The sequence below is a fragment of the Rhinolophus sinicus genome, linkage group LG07, assembly GCF_036562045.2.
Source record: "Rhinolophus sinicus isolate RSC01 linkage group LG07, ASM3656204v1, whole genome shotgun sequence".
Taxonomy (NCBI): domain Eukaryota; kingdom Metazoa; phylum Chordata; class Mammalia; order Chiroptera; family Rhinolophidae; genus Rhinolophus; species Rhinolophus sinicus.
Window position 1 is genome coordinate 10,826,054 of NC_133757.1, and position 19,194 is coordinate 10,845,247.

At 43.4% G+C, this 19,194-nt stretch overlaps 1 long non-coding RNA gene across 4 annotated transcripts in view; it reads right to left on the reverse strand.

Moving 5' to 3' along the window:
* LOC109444069 (uncharacterized) overlaps positions 1-19,194 on the reverse strand; it is a 311,168-nt gene that overhangs the window by 168,641 nt on the left and 123,333 nt on the right. For all 4 annotated transcript variants that reach the window (XR_012498382.1, XR_012498380.1, XR_012498381.1 and 1 more), the window contains one exon: positions 9,353-9,439. This is a non-coding gene — a long non-coding RNA (uncharacterized LOC109444069). The remainder of the gene's footprint in view (positions 1-9,352; positions 9,440-19,194) is intronic.

Genomic DNA, 19,194 nt, shown 5'->3' on the forward strand with positions numbered 1-19,194 from the left:
CTTTTGAAACAAAGTGGCTGAAATCTCAAAAATGTAGTAAATCTAAATAAGAGGAGACCACTAAAAGATCTCCAAAGAAATGTGTCACATATAATAAAAAGGAAGAGTCATAGCTCTGTGCCCTTGGCCTAGAATATTCTAATGATCTAACCCCTGCTGACCTCTCCAAACTCACCTCAAGTCACAGGTGCCCTGCCTCACCGCCCTTCAGACTCAATGACCTTCATTAGTTTCTTTTAAGTATCAATTTTTCCTGCTCAATTCCTCGCATGGCTAGTTTTTTGTCATCAGATTTAGATCGTCATCTCTTTTGGTAGACAGACCTCTATTGTGTATACCTTCTGGGCATTTCTCCCCACTTCTTTTGGTCGCCAAATCCAAACTCTCCTTTGAAGGAATTAGCCTGCCCCACCCTTAGTCAGTGAGATGTTGGAGGAAGAGGTTGAACCATTTTCAGGAAGTTCTAAGGCATATAACCTAGCTCTGGCCACAGTGATTGGTTCAAGGACTGGCATGTGACTTATGACTGACCAATGAGGGTAAGTTTCTGAGGTCTTTCTGGAATCACTGAGAACGAGGTACTCTCTTTCCACTAGAACTTCTAATTTGATAGGATATGAGCTTGTAGTTGCAATGACTATCTTTGACAGCACAGGAAGAGACTGTCTCAGGGGAGAAGGGGGATAGAGAAGAAGGGAGAGCCAAGAAACAGAGAAAGGGTCAGAGACCCCAGGTCCCAATGACACTGATTAAGGCTTCAAGTACAGCCATGCCTTCTCTCTCTCTCTCTCTCTCTCTCTCTCTCTCTCTCTCTCTCTCTCTCTCTCCCCCTTTCCTCCCTCCATCTTACCTTCCTTTCCTTTCTTCCTTCCTCCTTTCCTTCTTCTTTCTTTGCTTTAACTGATTTGAGTTTAGATTTTGTCACTTGCAAACCAAAAAATATGGACTGATGGGCTTCCTCAAAAAGGACCCCTTTGCTCACAGTATCTACGGCCACTGCCAGCCCCACCTCATTATTCTCATAGCACACTGTGTTTCTTTTTTAAATAACACTAATCACAATTTGCAATTATGTTGTAGTTCGTGTTTGCATTGTCTATCTCCCTCCATAAGATATAAGCAGCATGAGATCTAAAATATCAGATTAAGGAGGACACTTTATTTTCTCGGCACTAGGGAACCACTGAAAGAATATGAGCAGGGCAATAATCAAATCAGAGTTTGTGCTTAAAAAAACAATGAGTACAACAGCAATAAAAATATTAAAAAGAGACATGGCTACATAATAATAGAAACACTTGTGTGTCTTAGAGGTCTATACCTGCGGCTTCTATAATGGAAGACAGTTACTAAATGAAATTCATAACCAATATCTTTATGACAGGGGTCAGTTCATGGAAGGATAGCCTCGCACTGCAAACCTTCTTGTGGAACATTCAACATAGTGTCCGTGGCGCTTGGTTTCAGAGGTGGTAGTTATACAGGAAAGTCCAACAAATGAGCCTTGGGAACGGTGGGATAATTGGGTTCCTAACCATTTTTTGGTGGACCACTGAGCTGTAGGCTTCATTTAGTCTGGTACTTCGTTAAGTAAATCACCGAGTGAGTCAAGAGGCAGGGAAGACACCATGGAAATGGCTATGAGTCTTCCATGTCATCAACTTGAGAACGTTTAGGATAGAGGTGACATTTCAGAATCTATTTAAACGTTGGGGATAATGGAGCTCTTATAGGGTTCTGAGGGGGGCTGGGGATTTCTAGGCCTCCAGCGCTGTATTAGAGGGGGTTTGGGAATTTGCTTGACACGCCCCTCTCTGTGCCCCACCATCACGTCTTGGGATTGTATGGCTGAACTCAATCATCCCACCTCTGTCTTTTGGGGGTGAGGTATTAGTTCTAGATTTAACACTTTCCTATGTCTCAGAATAAGGTGGGGGCAGGGCCAGCTTCCTCTTAGAAGGACCCCTTGTTTGGTTTAAGGCTCTGCTGTAGCTGTCTTGAAATTCTTAATACTTTTTTTTTTAAAGAAGAGCCTCCAAATTTTCATTTTGTACTGGGCACCACAAATTATGTAGTTGGTCCTATCTGGAGAAGTATGTGAATGCAGATTCTCAGGCCCTGCCCCAGGAGTGTCCGGTTCTGAAGGTCTTTTATGGATCTCAGAATCGTCACTTCTAGCACATAGCCTCTTACTGACTTACTGATTCTTACTGACTACCCTTGGGGTAACATTTGCACTAATCTAACTATAGATTCACTGAGTGTACACAGGGAGCTTAAAGACATTTTCCTAAGAAAAGTGGAGGTCCCAGGGCAAGCCCCAGAATTTCCAATAAATGGGAGAGAACCTAGTTCCCAGTGCCTCCCAAACACGACCTCTTGCTGTCTTAGCTCTATCATTTCTCCAGCGGTCACTGCAGTGCTTAGCAATCCTGGGATCCCTGAGTTTTTAAGAGGTTCCTTCCAGAGGAACTCAGAAGTGCCAGGATCACTGTCAATCATTGTCCAAAAAGGAGGGTGGCTCAAAGATGCCTAAATCATGGGCTAAATGAATCTCATGGCAGCAAACAGTGATGACTAACATAAAGGAGCAGTCTTTTTCAGCTCTTTCCTTAGCAGACTTCACCAATCATGGCCCGATATCACCAATCAATAACATTACTCATTTCCATCAAGCCCAGGTGTGGCCCCAGAACCCCTCTCCATCCCGGCAGCCACCACCAATGAACAAAACTTGACAATGCAGCTAAAAGCTATTTCCTAAGTCTATCAACTGGGACTGGAAACGGGGAGCTGAGTTCCTTTTTTTCAGGTAAAGTAGAACCATTAAAAGGGTCACTCCGTTTGAGGATAAATTTACTTACCAGCTGCCTGTGTTGAAAATAAACAGAAACCCAACACTTTCAGAGGAATGATATTATCACTGGCCTTCCTTGCCTTGGAGTAGTTAAAGCTCTGGGGAACTTGAAGTAACTTGACCACTTTTGATAGGAAAAGTACTGGGTAATTTTTATGAACATATTTAGTTCAGTTTAATCAATGGTATGGGGGACCTCTTTGAGATTGGGGTGGAGGGCTTCTCCACTTAGCTGGAGTCATTAACTACGATGCTTCCAAAAGAAATCAAGGAACTCACATCCTTAAACCAGAGGTAGCTACATGCGAGATCAGGATCTCATCAAGACACAACAGCACATCTTGAGAACTGTCTCAACCCAACTGACATTCCTCTGAACTAGCTTTTGGTTCAAAAATGTCACACATACTAAAATTCACTTGAAAGTATATTAAATTCCAAAACCATGCTGTTGGTTAGAGAGGGGAGCACATATGAACCAGCCGATTGTGGAATCCAGAGGTCTGGTTCCAACCATGGCATTATTGAGCACTTCATCAGGGCACAGGCGATTTCTCTCAGTTCTCTCAAACACAAGCTGACCTGGCCACTCACAACACGTTGGGGAGTGGGGGTGGGGACCAAGGCTGCAGTCAATCCAGCCTTTCCAGAGACATCTGTGGAGCTTCACAGCTTTCTTGCAATGATGGTGTTGGAAATGGAAAACAATCCCTCCCAAATAAGTCAACAACAAAAGAGTGCCTTTGCCACTTTGTATAATGTTCTCTATATTTCTAGAATGTTCTAAACATTGTCGGGCCTTGCATCAGGATGTGTAAGAGCAAAGCTGGAGGGAAGGTGACTGGGACACAGAGACAAAGTGAGCAACAGAGTAAACTTCAGGCAGGATGTTGCTCAAGCTGTGAAATTCATCACCTCAACAGCCATTAACTTGAGTAGAAAGAGGAGACATTTTCCCCAATCAGCTGCACCAAAAATCCGTATGAGTGAGACCTACGCAAATGTACAGAGAAAAGTCTAGAATTGAACACAGTAACCCCTCCCCCCATCCAAACACATAAATACAAGTGGTCATCTTGGGGGTGGTGACCTGGATTAGAAATGACGACCAAAGTGGGCTTTGGTCTTTTTCATGCTTCCATTTTTCTCAACGAAAATGGACTCCACTATGAGTTGTGAAAAGAAAAATTACTTCCAAAAATATTTTCTATGCTCTTCAGATGGACATTTCATGTCTAAACCTGCCCTTTACTCAGCATCATGCTTGGTTTTACAGAAAATACAAAAGATGCAGTGCCTACAGATTACATGTGACAAAGAGATGAGCCAGTGTGGTAGGGAGTCTGGCCAGCTGGACATTGTAAAGGCAGCTTGAAAACCAAGCAGACACTTTAGCTCTGGTCTCGTAAGCTGTGTGGGTCCCTGGTGGGGAAGGAGAGAGGAGAAGCCTGTGGAGGTGCTGTATGCGGTTAGGGGCTCTAGAAGCAGCTTTGGGCAGCAACTGGACTCAGCAGGATGGAGGTAAGGGAAAGATGGAAGGTGTGGGAGAAGTATCCAAGCTGCTGTCTAGCTGTGATTCAAAGGTGATACTTGAGTTTTAAGTCTAGGAGACCTGGAAAGCTGGTAAGGCCTCCTGGACCACCATGTTGGAAAGAGGAGCATTTGGGAGTGGAAGAGGAAGAGGAAGAGAAAGAGAAGCCAGTGAGAGCATGTAGGAAAGCAGGAGAGTTATAAGTCTCACAGATGGGAGCTGGGAAAGTGGGGATTTTCAAGAGGTTTCATCAGCAATGTTCTACAGAGAGACCATAGAGAAAAGACAAAGGGACATTCCATCTTAGAATACTAGGGTCGAAACTCATGCTGTTAAGGGCTGGTGCTGTAACTCAGAATTAGCAATACCAATATTGACTCCATTTGTCAATTTGTCGATTCCCCACAGCTTAATGGGTCAATTCCTGAAAACTAATGTGGGAATGGCCTTCTCAACAGCCAGTAGAACTTCCAACTGGGCGGTGCTTCAGTCTGCTGTGAGAGTAAGCTGTCATTGGCTGGAAGTGAATGGATAAACACACACACACACACACATACATGCACGCACACTCACACCCATGCATATATATCTTTGTAAATCAACACTGCACGGATTAATCATATATAACCACACAAAATCTGCACACTGTCCTCTCCCTGATGTAATAATATCACACATAGAAAGCATTATCGTCAGAATTACTCAAGCTTCTTCATTAGATGCCATTGTCCGTTAGTAAGGAGAAGTCGGGGAAATAGGGTAAAAGCCAGAAATGAAATTTCTGCTTTCTCAGTGAACAATTGAGATATCTGAGAGCTTATTCAGATATTTCACTCTCGTGAAACCAATTGAGTTCATTACTCAAACTGTCATGTCAGCAGGTTATGTCTGTATTTAAGAGACTTAAATATTTATCAGTTTTTTATTGAGTCATTTGAAAAATTAGCTTCTGCAGCTGTATATCATTCAGGGGGAGAACCCCAGGCAAGAGCTGCCCCCACCCCAATGGAACCAAGGATATTCTCCCATTTCATCCTTTGCTCCCCACCAAAAAGTCCATGTTTCTGAAGGAAAAGCCTCGAGAATGTCGAATATGCAATTACATTATCTCTGAAGAGAAACACAAGGAGGGCGTGAAAGAAATATTCTGCTCAAAAGCCGTGGTAAAGCTGCCAAAAGAGGATTACTCTTTCTCCTTTCTCTCTCAAGCAGAATGATTCTGATTGTGAAGACCGCTCTGTTTTCATATATTTTTATGTTTTGTAAGTCTTTCGTAAATATATTATTTCAAATAATTTAATATACACTAGGTGATAAAACTAGATTGGCACCTATCCCATTTAGCCATCACTGCCTTCACTGCAAAGATCACAGTGATTTTGTAGCTCTTCATCTCGGCGTGTGAGCAGGTATGTGCATGCATGCAAGGTAAAAACACTAAAACACCTACAGCAAAGTAACATAGCATAAAAAAGAGCTGACATCTCTTCAGTGCCTACTATGTGTCAGGTGCTGTAGGAGACATTTTATATCCATTACCATCTTGTAGCTTACAGCTGTTTGAAAGTAGATGTTTTGTTTTTGTTTTTGTGTTTTTACAGATGAGTCAGCCAAGACTTGGCATAGTTAACTGACTTGCCCAAGATCACGCAGCTGGTGAGTCTCAGAGCAGAGATTAAGTTCTAGGTCTAGGCACCAAAGGCCATGCTCTCTCTATTCTATCTCCCTGCTTCTCTCCATTGTAAGGAGGGATTTCCCAAGCAGCAATGGGCCTTTTACTCCTGGCATTTTGATTTCCAGATGTTTCCAGTGGAATCCCACCAAGAACACACATGTTAAACACTCTCCAGAGTTTGTTCAACAGGGTGTCTCCCTCATCAGAATGGTCCTAATTTTGAGCTACCTGAAGAGCCTATGTCACCATCAGGTAGGGAAGGCCTCTAGAGACTCCATCCTCACAACTGTTTGCAGACACTCTTTGCACTTCAGCAATTTCTGTTGGGCTGTAGAGGTCACCTCCAGCAAAAGTGACCATCTCATTCTTTTTGCTTACCCCAGAAGAAATAGAATGCAGCTATTTCCAATTGGTGTTAAGTTTTCTTAGACTTGAGCATATTGTAAAAGCATATCACATCATACAGATGGCCAACAAACAAGAAAAAACTGTTCTTTATTACATTTGCTTAGTGATCAAAGACTCCTAACTAGACCTTTTTCCCTACTATGATTATTTGTATTGATTATGCAAATCTTCTCTTTGGCCAGACCAGTCTTGAACATATTTACAAGGATTTTGAGGCCCATTACTTCACTAAAAGGTAGATTATAAATACTGACAAATACTTGTATTCAAAGATTTTGACCATTTTCAGATTACACTTCATACTAGGATATAACCTTAGTTGACTACCAACAACTTTCAAGAACTCATTCCCACACACCCAGAGTTTCATAAAAACATACTAAATAATCTGAAAGCCCTTTATGAATAATTATGAGTTTTTCAGTTTTTATGAATCTGCATATTAATTCTGTCCCATAAATAAAACATGAAGCAAAAATGCACCATGTTGAGTGTCAGGGGGATAGACGAAGAGAAGGAAGGATAATTACCAGTTTAATGTGGGAACATACTTAACCTAAAAGATTATCTCCAAAATTGGTGACATCCTAAGTATATAAAATATACAGGGATGTTTTCATTTAAATAAAAGGGGGGAAAGATCTATATTGAGTCTCTGCCATTTTCACAGCTCTCTCGGCACCACGTGATTGAAAAAGCAATTGTCATACATTTTATTTGCTAGAGATTACTCCTTCCCACGTGTTTCGTTTTTTCTTCCCCATGCACCGTGTGCCTTGATGTCATATAATTCACATTTTCTCTTCCGGTGGGCATTGTTTGGTTATCCATCTATAGCTATAGGCTTTCCTTAGATGGGGGACTTAATGAGAGGCCCCAGTGTTGACTGTAGTTCGCTTGCTCTCAGACCTTATGCATATAAAGGGCAGGAGGAAGCAGAGCTGGTGCCCACATGATTCCACGTCACTTAGGATGGACTTGGCAGCTCATTAGCAGTGGCAGCCTAGGTGGAGGGGCGTGGGGAATATGAACGGCTCCTCTAAAAGCACGCTGCTCCCAAACACCATTTATCTACCTTCAACCAATTAGCAAATAAGAGAGACAATGAGCAACTCAAAGCTCCATGGGCATCAATGCCTCTCTGATCATTCAAACTGGTCCAACTAGGGTATCGGACTCTGACATTCATTTTCCTGTGCCTCCAATCTCCTCCATGTTTATAAATGGCTTCTGAAAAGAGCTCAAAGTTCTCCATGATTTCTGCTATGAACCACATCTGCTTCCATACTTAACAATGGCTTACCAGCCAAATTCGGACGGTCACTGAGGTGGCTTCTCTCTCAGGATTCCAAGCTGCTTTCCCCAGGACATCTGATCACCAGAGCCACGTGAGGTGGAAATACATGGGTTTTGCACAGGGCATTCTGCTGCTTAGTTGGTTAAAAATAGTGTCAAAGACTTTTTGAAAGCTTTGGAAGGGCCAGCCAAGTAATGATGAAGGTACAATGCAACCCTAGATTTATTTAAAATGTTCTTTACTAAAGCAATTTGTACTTAAAATGTCATTTTTCCCCACTTCCAGATTCCCACAGAGCTGGATGGAGCAGGTGCCAGAAGGCCTTAGATTGGGACACTGAGGCAGGCTTCCCCAAAGCCACAGAATTTGATAGAGTTTCAAGGCTCCCCAATGTAATATATACAAACATTGACTCATGTCATACACCTGAAACTAAATAATGTTATGTGTCAATTATATTTCAAATAAAATAAGGGGAAAAGTTTGTGAAAAGAATAGTTTAAAATAACACATATACCAGGGACATAATCTCACCAACTCTGCCTACTCTTAGCAGTAAAACATGCCCTCTGCACAACCAATACAGAATCAATAAAGCAATCAGTACCCTTAGGGAGCTTCTCACAAGAAGCCAACAAAATGGTGATTTAGTGTTAAAGCTCAACAATATATATGTAAGTCTGGCAAAAGGAGCCTGGGGTTTGGCCTCGTTTCAAAATGTGTTCTAATCCCACCACTGTTCCATACTCCCTGAGCACTCTGGGCATGTTACTTACTCTGTTGGAGCCTCAGTTTCCTTATCTGTAAAATGGGGATGCCTGAAAGAGCATTATGGGGAGTAGAGATGAAGTATGCCATGACTTCTGAGTAGCCATGACCTCTGAAAGAGGTCTCTGTTATGGTTACTTATACTAGAATTCCCTAATGAAAGGCAAGGCCTTCTTCTCAAAATACAAGGATAACTTCATTGTTCATTCAATTCCTTTTTGAAGACCTTCATGTCCCTCAGTGTGAGAAGTTCAAAGTCAAATGAAACAAGACCTCCAGCCTCTATGAGTTCACCAGGCAGCCAAGGAGACACAGGGACATATAACCCATCACAAGTCAGTGCTCTAGAGGTTTCAACCCAGTACACCAGAGGATGGAGATCTGAATTCTTCTTTTGGGGACTGGGGAAGGCTGTGAAGAAGAGAGCACCTTAAACAGAGTCTTGGAGCATGAGCAGGGCTTCCCCATGACGGAAGAAAGGAGAAGGCCATCTGACGCAGAAAAGAGAGGAGCAAGGTCACGGAGGTGCGAAAGAAACGCCCTGCGTTCTGGAGGGAGCATCTGATGGTCTCTCGTGCCTGTCTTCATTCTGTAGACATGTATAAGCCCCTACTACTCCCACCTTCTGGGAATGCAGCAACAGGCAAGGTCCCTACTGTCTGGGAGCTTACAGACCAGTGGGGATGCCACACGATGAACAACAACCAGCAGACAAAAGAAGACGGGCAATGATGCTGCTGGCTGATGGGGTGGGAGTGATTGGAGCTGCTTCAGTACCCATCCAACTTGGGAGGGTGACATTAAGCTGAGACTTACCTGAATGATAAGCAGGGGCCACGAGAAGATCCAGAAGAGAGGCGTCCAGGAGGAAGTAACAGCCACTCCAAAGGCCTTGAGGTGTATCTAAAGAACGGAAAGAAGGATAAATATTGTCACCCCTTTTAAGAATGGGTTCAAGAGAAAGTCATATAAAGAAGAAGAAAGTGTATCTCTAACTGATTCTGAAATTCAAAAGGAGTTGTAAGTTTGCAATTTTGGAGAACTGCACCTTTCCAGAAACTCCTTACAAATGTCAAGCAACAACTCGTAATTTTGACTACCAGGATTTTCTCTCTCCCCACAGTCTCCCCCATTAGGAAGACGGAAACTACTTGTCAGTCAACTTGAAGCTTGACAGAACACATAAATTCAAACTACTCATATGGACTAATAGCTTCTAGTTGTTGAATAAATAAACATGAAAAAGTAGGACGGGCCTGCCTATTGTCAAGGTCCGAGAATCTATTTTATAAGCATGATAATTCTTTTGAATTTCACAGTAACTATTCTATACTTTTTGTTTTCAAGCAAGACTTTCGTGTGGGTTGATACTGGCAATGCTAGGTCTCTTTGATGAATGAATTGCCAATTCAACTGATTAGTAAAAAGAAAGGTGCTTAAAGATCTGGGCTGACAAGAGAGCTCAGAATTTTAACTGAGGGTCTTTCCCACCCGGATTAAAGGGATAATAGTGGGTAGAGTAAAGCATACATTTTAACAAAACTAAAAATCTTTTTAAAAACGATGCTCTTGTTTATAAAGTCTGTCACTTAATTATCATTAATAGATGATACAATTAATAGTAAAATTTCTTCTTTGAGTTAATTACTGACTGCATTGCTAAAACCCCTGAATTGAATCAACATTTTACTGACAGCCCACAAATCATATGTGGGCTGATTTCTCTACTTGTGTTCTAAGATAAACCTTAACGATGAAACTTTGGTTTCTGCAGCTAACTTTTCAAAAATATTTTTAAATTGTAATAAATTGCAAAGGCTCTGCTCAGGATCAATAAAGAAGCAACGTTTTGATGATATGCTTGCCACTATCACATTAAAACAAAATCCAAAATGCATCACATGACCTAACATAATCAACAAATATTGCGCTTCACTTGGAAGGGCCTGGAGCTGTATTTTCCCCCCTCTAAATTATGGTGTCTTCAGCTAAACCTGGTAGTTAACAGCTTAAGTTAAGTCTACCATGTGTAGGACTTACATAAATGCATGGACTTTACAAATTCAGCTGCCATTTAAATTATTAGGTAGACTCTTTTCATGGAGCTCCAACACTTTAAAATCCACAACAAAAATAGTAGGCCAGCTGCCCACACGACAAGGAGAGACCCTCATTCGATGTCATTTGTATCCCATTAACCACTGAGCACTGGGTCAGTCATTGCCTGTCAGGCTTTCGACTCATTCTTTTTGTGTTAATTAGCAGAGAAACAAGGAGTTAATGAAGATCTTCAGATCTGTGATGCCTCATCTGGTTGTTTGGGAGGAATCACCACTCTGGACCACTTCTGAGCATCCTGTCGGATGGTCTGAGCAGGAGCTCGAGGGAGACTGCCCAATGAGCCTCAGAGGGGCCTTCTCCGGGGCCTCTGGCACGGTGGGCTTTGTTAGCTCAAGATTAGAAGGAGTTAATTGCTTCAAGATTGCTGGGAGATTAGGTTATTGGGTGGGATGTATCTATGTAAGCATATGTCAGCGCTAGTTAGAAGATAGGAGACGCTTATTTTAATAAACTTATGAAAAGAAGAATTAATTTGTCATTACATTGGAAATCTTATTTTATTAACTTAATTTGCAAATGTAAAGCTGTCTGAAATGCCGATTTTTCACTCACTTTTCTTCTGAATATGTATGAATCACAGATTAGTTGATGTGCTACACTGTTCATTCAGAGCTTTTTTCCTGGAGGATTCCCGCCCCCAACTCAGTTTGCTGATGGCATCTGGCTCTGGAGGAATGGGCCGGTTACAGGGGCCTCTGGGTTCTCTTCTTGTGGCAGGTAGAACACGGTCTCTCAGAGATCCATGGGCCATCCGTCCTGTCAAGAGAAGAGAACCAACCTGCTTTTGCGTGTCCTGCTTCCTCCCCTCTGAGGGCTATCTGGACACAAATGTTGTTTGAGGTGGTGCCCACAAAATAGAATGGGAAAGGAGTGAGTGCAGGAGGGAACTACATGGGACAGTCTCCAAAACAAAGCCATCAAGAAGTTTTCCAAATGCCCGGTTTACATTTTATGGCTGTTGGAGGGCATGGTCCAAATTGTCCTCGTCTTCTGTATTCCTAGTGTCAGGCCTGTTAATTGAGCACTTGTTATGTGACAGAAACTGCTCTAAGCACTTTATTCTTATTACCTCTTTTTAATCTTTATAACTCACTTAGACAATAAAAACCATATGATCCCCATTTTTCAGGTAAAGAAACTGAGGGACAGGAAGACTCAGTAACGTGCCTAAGGGGACACAGTGAAAAGAGATATCTGTCCACCCCAGGGTGCTCACTCCCCACCGCTGCCCTATACATTTCTGTGACATAAGTGAGGGAGGCTGACTGTGTGACAGTCTGGAGAGATGAAGGTAGTGGTGACTCATTCCATGTCTAGATGAGGCAGGGACTGCCCCAGTGGATTGAGGCCAGGGGAAAATGTGGCTTCAGTGTCATCAGAGCTTCTGAGGTTTGAAGGGTTTTTTGACCTCTCAAAGAGTTTAGAAATTGAAGTTTTAAATAAAATCTCCTGACTTTTCAGTATTTGTTCAAGGATTTTTTTTAAATACTATACCAACCAAAAAAAAAAAAAAAAAATGCAGACAACTTTGGTGAGCCTTTCTACGGCCCGTTTCCTCCCAAAGTGCTCGCACACAGATACTCAGGAAATAGGTGAATGGATCCATGTGCAGTTACATGAATCCAGAGGTGGGTCCTCAGCCTCAGGGACACTGGAAAGCACTGATTTGTAGAGTGGGCATCAGAGACGCCAACCCCTGTACCAAGAGTCCTTTAATCAGATCAGCAAAATGATCCATCCCTGTTGGAACCTTTCTGAAGGCAAGAAGCTTGTTGGGTTTATGGTGATTGTAATTTCAGCAGAAACCATTTGAACCCTCTTCTTGGGGGAGTTTATGGGATCCCTTTTTCTGTCTGGGGTTAATATGAATTTGGCTAAAAATAATCTTCAAAATATTTAACAACACTGTAGTCACAGAAGAGCTCACGCCTGGCTTTGCAGCAGCACAAAGACGTCCCACAACACAACGGTTTTCCTGCTTGGCCAGTGCCCTGCCATTCTGTTGTTAAATATTTTAATATCACCTCTGCAAAAAAGGTCTAAAGGTAAAGAGAATAGAACACTTCCTCCCTTTCCTTTCCTTTCCTTTCCTTTCTTTCCCTTCCCTTCCCTTCCCTTTCCTTCCTTCCTTCCTTCCTTCCTTCCTTCCTTCCTTCCTTCCTTCCTTCCTTCTTTCCTTCTTTCCTTTCCTTTTAAACAGCTTCTAGCTAGATCCCAGCACCTAGGACCACCCGCCTCTCTGCATCAAGGGAAGCTCAGAAGTTTTAGTCAAGTCCAAGGGAGGCGGGCAGTGGCAGGCAAAGGCACCTTACAGAGGAGCTTAAACCAAGAGGGAACCTGTGCTTGGACTACACCTGGCATCTCCCTCCCCTGGGCTTAATGCTGCACTAGACGACCTGCACAGGTGTCTAACACCTGAGGTGTTTCACAATTCAGACAAAAACTGGGCATTTACTAATGTCCAAATTGCCTTTTCTTATTCCTTCAAACTGGCAATATACTAAAAAATTCCAATTATCTCTTTAGCCTGCAGTTCAAAGTTTAGCAGAAGCAGGATGCAAGCTCTTTGCATTAAAAAAACAACAACAAAGTGAGTAGGAAAAGCAAAGGAGTAAGACAGCTGCCCATCAACTGAGAGCATCTTACTGAGGCTCTGAGACAAGGGATGCTGGCTCTTCATTGGCAAACAAATCTACTGTGAGGGGCACGTGTGGAAATCGTGAACCATCCTTCAAATTTTTTGTTTGTTTTAAATTTTGAGTTAGAGAATAGGTCTCCCTACAATTAAAATGTTCCGGTCACATTTAACCACTTATTGATACGAAACTGGAACTAAACTGGGTTCATGAGATTCACTGATTTCTAAGGGACCATAAAATAACCATTGGGAGGTTAGGAGCCAGAGGCTGGAAGCAGGAGAGATGCTGTTCAGCACCTGAGCTCTTAAAGATAGATCGCAGAATGGAGAAGTGGCTTCCAGACTGTCACTGATTTCCTTATTGCTTGACCTTTGTCGAAGAGGCAGAGCCCAGAGATTATAAAAAGGCTAAAAACAAATGATGCATGTGTTTGTTTATAACGAACAGTTGTGGCTGAAGTGCAGGACAGGTCCCGGCCAAGTGATGTGCCCTCCCAAAGGCGCACCATGTTTTCATGGACTATTTCACGGCAGTTCTGGTGTCACCATCATTTGGTCTCCAGTGTCCCGATTTTCTCAGGAAAAGATTGCTGCTTCCCACCTCCCTTCCCTAAAAATAAACCTTTTAGTCCAAATATACTGTGGATGAAACATTTTCTGAGGACTCTAGCTACTTACTTGAGTGAGTTCATTTAGTTATTTAGAGACATATTTTCTGCCCAAAACACAGGCTGGACAACAAACACGGAAACATCAATCTTATTCAACATGTGTTTGTTACATGTCTCCCAAATGTGGAGCGCTGGACAGGCAGTTATCAAATAGTGTGACCAGCAGAGTCCACCGAGACGTCTGTTCACTGTTTGTGACGAGGAGACGAGAAGGGAGGGAAAAGGGGAATTAGATGGAGGTAACATTTGGCAGATGTTAATGATAAGTGGGAGTTAACCAGGTGGAGAGGGGAGAAGGGAGTTCCAAGTACTAGGAATGGCAGAAACAAAAACACGAAAGTAAAAAAACAGCTAAGGTTCCAGGCCCTTTTTATCAGACTGAGACCAGACTCTGTACCTCTGACTTCTCAGACGCTCAATAGTCATTTTACATATTGTCCTTAAGCCATGATGCTATGACCCTGAAAGTTCCATTCTCTCCATTAAGTGCTGCAAAAGCTGGTGGCCTGCTCTCTGGCCTCTGGTGGGATCAGCTGTGTCTTGCTGCGGCTCTGGGTCCGCAGTGATGCGTGGGACCATTTGGAGTTTCCCTAGAGTTTGAGCTAAAAGTAGATGTGCTCTCCATCTAGAGAAATAGAAACGCTGTGTTTTCTGTGAAGAGCCCATGAACGTGCCCTGAGCTGCCCACTCTCCACTCCACTGCAGGAACTCAGGGGTGGGTTGGAAATTGCTTTGTAAACAGCTCAAAGGATAGTGAAGAGACTTTTTAAAAAGTCTATTAAATGCTTACTTTCATGGAGATACGATCTACATTCAAATTGTTTGTCTATGATCCAATTTACACAAAAGCTGCTGGATAAATTTTCATCAAATTTAGATGATATATAAGAAATGGATCGACTTAAAATACAGGCCATGTGGTATACAAAAAAAACAAGTTTTCTGGGTCCTGAGGGCCCCTCAAAGTCAGAGTTACCTTCCAAGGTGCCTGAAACTAACATACGAACCAGGGCACTTGGATGACCCATAAAGATGTGTCATACTCATGAAGATGCCACAAACAGAAAACCAACAGGTTTTCAAATATGAGTTGTAAAAGGAAAGCCACCAGGATGCGTGCTCCGTTGGTGGTGTTTCCCCACTTCTCACATTGGCCACCCTATGGAACAGGCTCCAGGGCAAATAGAAACAAGGTATTTAGTGATGGTCAGTGGTTCTCCTAAGCAACACAGTGAGGAAGACAGCGGGTTACTGTAAGTCTGCCCTTTCCTATGAAGACGACACTTCCAGCTTTCAGTGTACAAGGCAGTATTGACTCTGTAGGTTCCATGACAGGAGTGGCCGCACAGCCGAATGTTCTGGGTCCTGAGCTGTGATCAGCAGGAGATCATGTTAGCTTCTCCCCCAGTACCTATTTTCTTGTCTTGTGAGCATGGGCGCAAACATTAATTCCTACATTTGGCTACCTTTTATTCTTAAGACTCACCACGTTAAATGCATTTCTCTAGTCCCAGAACTGGGTATAAAGTCACAGACAGAGTTTCCTCCCTGAAATGAGATAAAAGTCTCACCTCCCACTGAACCAACATGCCAGAAACTCAGAACGGATGGCCCCGATTTAGGGGGAAGCTTAGTATTCATGACGACTGCCTGGCAGCATCATGAATCGGTAATGAGGACGCCACCATCACGAAGGGATCAAGCCCAAAGCCCCGAGATAGCTATGAAATACAGTATTGTGTTTACACACTGTAACCTCATCCCTCAGAAGAGAACAGAAAAGCGGGGCTGCAAATGTTGCGGCAGCTGAGATCTCTATCCCTGCAGCATCCTGGCCGGAGCTGGCCAGTCCAGAGCAAGGAAAGAGGGCAAGAGAGAAAGAAAGACCAACGCAACCAAATCGCTGAGAAGCCTGCTTTAGTAAAACCAGACTGTTGACGTTTTAGGAACTGAATGGCACAAAGAACATTCAGGAAAAATAATTTGCATTCTCTGATTATATATGTCAGATCCCTAAATATCTTGATTATGTGATTTTGCTAAAGATATCCTGATGGCTGATCTGTGGATGATTTACATAAAGGAGACATTTGCATAAATTAAATTAACAAATATAAATACATGCTTATAAAATGCTGATACCACTTATTACTCTCATAAAAATAAATTATGAGGGATGACATATGATAGGCCATGTGGTTTCTGGGCAATCATCGCGTGTCCTTGACACATACTTGGCATTTCATTGCCAGAAAAAGGAAGAAACTCCAACTCAAGCATTTCTGAAGGCGTGGTCCTCTCAGGGAAGCTAAAGAACAAACTTTTGGAAGGAGATGACGTCTAAAGTGATTGAAAACCCAGGTTAGCGCAGTGACTAAGCACATGTGCGCTAGGGTCTGGTTGCCTGGGTTCAATCCTGACTCTACTGCATGTTTAGGACAAGTCACTAAATCTGTGCCTCAGCTTTCTTATCTGTAAACTGGGATTGGCAACAGTACCTACCTCAAAAGCTTGTTAGGATGAAATGAGTTCGTGTACATGGAAGGTCTTAGAATGATGCTTGGCATGTGGAAAAGGCAAAATGAATATTATCTCGATTAATAGTATTGTCTTGCTGTCACTCGACATGTTGGAAGGATAATTTTCGAGGGCTACATAGACCTCTGCTTCCTACCTACTTTCTCTATCTTTTCACCAGTGATGCTCAAATTTTCCCGGTCTTCAGAGCCCTGAAGTAAAAGCAGGAAAATTCTCAAGGATCATCCCTTTTACCAATATTCAAATCACAGCCTGAGTTGAGCTGCTAGGGTGACTCTCCAGGGTGGGTTCTCATGAGGCAATTGCAGATTTGGACCAGATCTAAGACATGGCCCCCAAATGATCAACAATGCATCTGGAGGCCCCAGTGGACTGACGTGGCCGGTGGATTACATGGAAAGGACCACTGCTAATGGGTAGGTGGTCCCCCCAGTTCCGATCAGGCCAGGGCTGCAATGAGAGGGTGCAGGAGAACTTCGTGCCTCAAGTCCCCATTCTTTGTGCCCCCTCCAGCTCAGTCTCTGAAACAACAACAACAACCATAGGTACCACATTTCTAGCCAGTGGCTGCTGATGGAGTCTGCACTTAAGCTAGATTCCACATCCCACAGCAAGTGCCCCCGTGAGTTCCCATTTCCTGCCTTGCTCACACCCACGGGACGGATTTAATGGTTACTCCCGTGGAGGGATTTATTTTATTTTTCTTCTCTAAATGAAGCTCTATCTTATTTAATTTTTAAACTAATTCTCAGAGATCATTCTACTCAGTCTCTTTGACTGCTTTGGGGGCCATTGGAGGAAACAGTCTGTTTCTTGGTGAAATCCAGATCTTTCCTCGTGAGCCTGGAGCAATCCAAATACCTATATACTTCTGCTCCTTAGCTGCAGTCCCAACCATAAAGCATCTTCAGAACTTTATAAACCAACCTCCAATCTCTCTTTCAGGCTTTTCTCCCCGTTTGAGAAGTCCAGTTCCTGCAGGGCCCTCCGTGGTAATTAGGGCAGGGCTCTGTGCAGCCTCGTGGGGATTACAATCCCAGCTGTGGGGTCTGGGGGCACCAAAGGCCCTCTGCCCTGGGACAGTCACACCTGCTTTGCAATTTTGTCCCACACTGGGCTTGGCTGGACTCCCCTGGAGGGCAGTATACATGTTTCTGGGGTCAGAAAGCAATTACCATAATAGCAGCTATCAGTAATCCAGCCCCTTCTATGGGTCAGGCCACGTGCTTTACATATGCTGTCTCCACCACCCTGTGAGGCAGCTTTGCAAATTTTGCAGTAGTTGAGATAGGCCCTTCATGCTGGGATGTAAGAGTGAGCTCCTATCCCTGGTAACACACCACTAGCAAAGATGGTAAAATCCAATTCAGTGGGCCCACTGATGTCCACCCACACTGGGCTGAGTGTCTGGGCAGGGAATCACACAACGTTCCTTCCTCCTCAAGGCCATCCTGTTACCCTGACGGCCTATCTGCCCTGCACTCTCCATGAGATTGTCACGGCTCTCTCATCTCAGACTTAGGATGCATGCAGCTTTCTGTCCAGCTGCCCTGGGACTCAGCTCTCACATCTGTTGGGTGGGAAAAAATGAGTTCTGCACAGCAACTTCAGAGGGTTATTGCAAAGATCCAATGAGATCATGAGTGTGAGAAGTCCCAGCACCAAAGTTGGTTGTTAGCATTATCTTTCCACTGACGGATACATTAGCAGGTTGGTATCTGAGCAACTGCTTACTGGAAGTTTACACGTTGGAAGAAAATAACAACTTATTGAGACTATTGCTTGAATTTAAATTCTGGATTTCCAGCCCGAAACTTTCTCTTAATCTCCAGACTCAGGCGTCCAACAATAAGCTGGAGTGGCCCATGAATGAAATGAACACATTGGCAATAAAGATACATGTTGAAGAAGCACTAACTGAAGTGGGTGGGTCACGTCCCCTCCCCTTTCATCTTCTCCAGGCCAGGACTGAGCCTAGGGCGCTTCTGTGAAGATGTTAACTTCTTGCTGATAACACAGGGAGGTCCCCGCCTAACAAGCAGCTCTAGGTGAATCCAAAGCAAGTGCTAAGCTCTCATTGGAAATGACAGTTAGGACAGTAAAGCATTAAGAGGACTGTGGGATGGAGTATTGGGCACGTGACTGGGGTGAGAACAGGAGATGAAGAAATTCCTAAGAACTCGAAAAGTAGGAACGAGGAGGAAGGAGAAATATAATAAAAGGCAGAAGGAAAGACAACAGCAGGGAAAAAGGGGAGGGAGGTTTGGCGATAATGCGAGATGTAGAGAGTGGTTCCCAAAGGTGGGCCAAGCTGGTGGCCCACAGGTGGGGACTGTCTCTCCTGCCACCCCTCTCCCGTCCCTCATTATGGTCAATCCCAGAGTAGCGTCTGCCCATGACAATGACAGCAGTTGCCGAAACCTAAAGCTCGGCGTGGGAGTGTGCTGATTCCCCCTTCCCTCTCCTTGTAACATCCATCAGAAAGGGCTAGCTTTTTAAGCACTGAGAGAGGAGGGAAAATAAGCAGAAGTAATTTATTCGGGATCTTTGAGAGGATAATAGCCAATTATTTGTTTATAACACTGGTTAAATTTTCATTAGGCAGATTAATGGAATATCATGTACTGTCAACATTGGACTGAGGGGTGGTCTGTAAGAGATAAACGGGCAAACAGGCTCTGTGTCTCTCT